Source organism: Balaenoptera acutorostrata, chromosome 2 (genome assembly GCF_949987535.1).
Source record: "Balaenoptera acutorostrata chromosome 2, mBalAcu1.1, whole genome shotgun sequence".
Lineage (NCBI taxonomy): Eukaryota > Metazoa > Chordata > Mammalia > Artiodactyla > Balaenopteridae > Balaenoptera > Balaenoptera acutorostrata.
Window position 1 is genome coordinate 114,002,066 of NC_080065.1, and position 2,268 is coordinate 114,004,333.

Sequence of the window (2,268 nt, forward strand, 5' to 3'; positions counted from 1 at the left end):
GTATTATCTTTCAGTGCACAAGAAATTATAACAAAATTTAGTGGCTAAAGACAACAAATACTTATTATCCCAAAGCCCTGTGGGTCAGGAATCTGACCATGGATGGATCACGGTCTCTCACAGGGCTGCAAGCAAGTTGTTGATTGGCACTTAAGTCATTTCAAGGTTTGACTAGGTAAGTATGTGCTTCCAAACTCATTTATATAGCTCTTGGCGGGTCTCAGATCCTGACTGATTGTTGGCCAGAGACATTAGTTCCTTGCCCACGTGTGTCTCTCCACTGGGTAGCTCCACAACATGGCAGTGGTTTTCTTTAGAGAGTGATTAAGAGAGCAAATTTAAGATAGAAGCCACAGTCTTTTTGTCACGTAATTTCAGATGACATGCCATTGCTTCTGTTATATTCTGTTTGTTAGAAGCATGTCAATAATCCAGCCCAGAAGGGAGAGGATTACATAAAGTTAGAATACCAGGAGGTGGAGATCATTGGGGGCCATAAAGGAGGCTGTCTACTCCATTCTGCACTTTAGGCCCCAATAATTCACATTCTTCTCACATTCAACATGCATACACCCCCTCCAAGTTCCCCAGAGTCCCATTCCTTAACATCATCAGCTCAAAGTCCAGAATCTCATCATCTAAATCAGGTCCAGGTATGGATGAGGCTTCTCAGGTGTAGTTTCTTAAATACAGTTTTTTGTGTGAAATTTTTCTCAACATACAGACCTGGGAAACTAAAGATCTAGGTTACCTGCTCCTCACGCACTCAACATATAATGGTGAAACAGACCTATAGGATAACCATTATAAACACTCCTAGTCAGAAAAAGTGAAAAATGGGAGCCACAAAGGAGAATTTGGTGCAGTGTAATTCTGAAATCTAACTGGGAAAATGTTGGAAATTCCTTGATTAGGCTCAGCAATCATTCTCCGTGGCTTTTGCCGATGCCCTCTGGACTTGTATTGGCTGGCTTGGTCTACCATGACAATACCACAGGCTTGGTGGCTTAAACAACAGAAATTTATTTTCTCACAATTCTGGAGTCCAGAAGTCCAACATCAAGGGGCCAGCAGTGTTGATGTCTGGTGAGGCCTCTCTTCCTGGTCTGCAGACAGCTACCTTCTTGCCATGTCCTCACATGGTCTTTCCTCTCTGCATGTGCAGTGAGAGAGAGAGATCTGGGGTCTCTTCTTCTCAGAAAGATGCTGTTCCTGTCCAACTAGGACTCTACTTTCATGACCTCATTTAACCCTCATGGCCTCCTTAAAGGCCATATATCCAAATATAGTCATACTGAGGGTTATGGCTTCAACATATGAATTTTGGGAGATATAATTCAGTTCATAACAGGGCTCTCAATTCAGCCTGCTGAGTCATCCTTCCTTTTTCATGAAAGATGTCACATTTGCTGATGAGTAGTTTTCCCAGCCTACTTTCTGATATCTTGGGGGACCTGTTTGCCTCTTTGTACTTTTAGATTGTCTGTGTCCTTTCCAACCCAAGGTGGCATGGTACATCTTTAATCTCAAAGGGACTTTTGTGTGACTGAATAATTCCCTGAGGCCCTACCTTTCATCTTACTAAGGTCCTAATAAAAGATTTTGCTGTCATATCCTCAGCTTCATCTCTAGACCAAGGGCATAATATTATGTCTTTGGTATTTTTGCCAAAAATGCACAACTGAATTTAACCATGAGGAAACATTAGACAAACCCAAACTGAGAGACATTCTACAAAATAACCACCCGATATTCTTCAAAAGAGTCAAGGTCATGAAAGACAAAGAGAGCCTGAGGAGCCATCCCAGATTAAAGGAGACAAAAATGATGTGACAACTAAATACAGCATGGGGTCCTTTACTGGATTCTACTCCAAAAAATGGACATTAGGGGAAACCTGGCAAAATCTGAACAAAATATGTAGATTACTTAATAGTATAGTCATTTAAGGAAGCTGGATGAAAGGTATACAGGCATAGTACAATACTATTTTAGAAACTTTTTTATAAGTGTGATATTCACAATAACAGGCTTTTTAAAAAAAAAAAAAACTTTAAATAATTTACCAAGGAGTAGTTATACAGAGAAGATGTAAATTTTAAGAGTGTAGACTAGGAAGTAGTAGTAGAGGAACTGTCAAAAGAACAAGCTAACAGGTAAAACATATTACTTAGCCATTCCCAACTATTCCAAATTTTGAGGCCTCCAAATTGAACTAATTGTGGTCATGAAAATTTGGTCTATGTTGAGCATTGAATATCTCTGTTG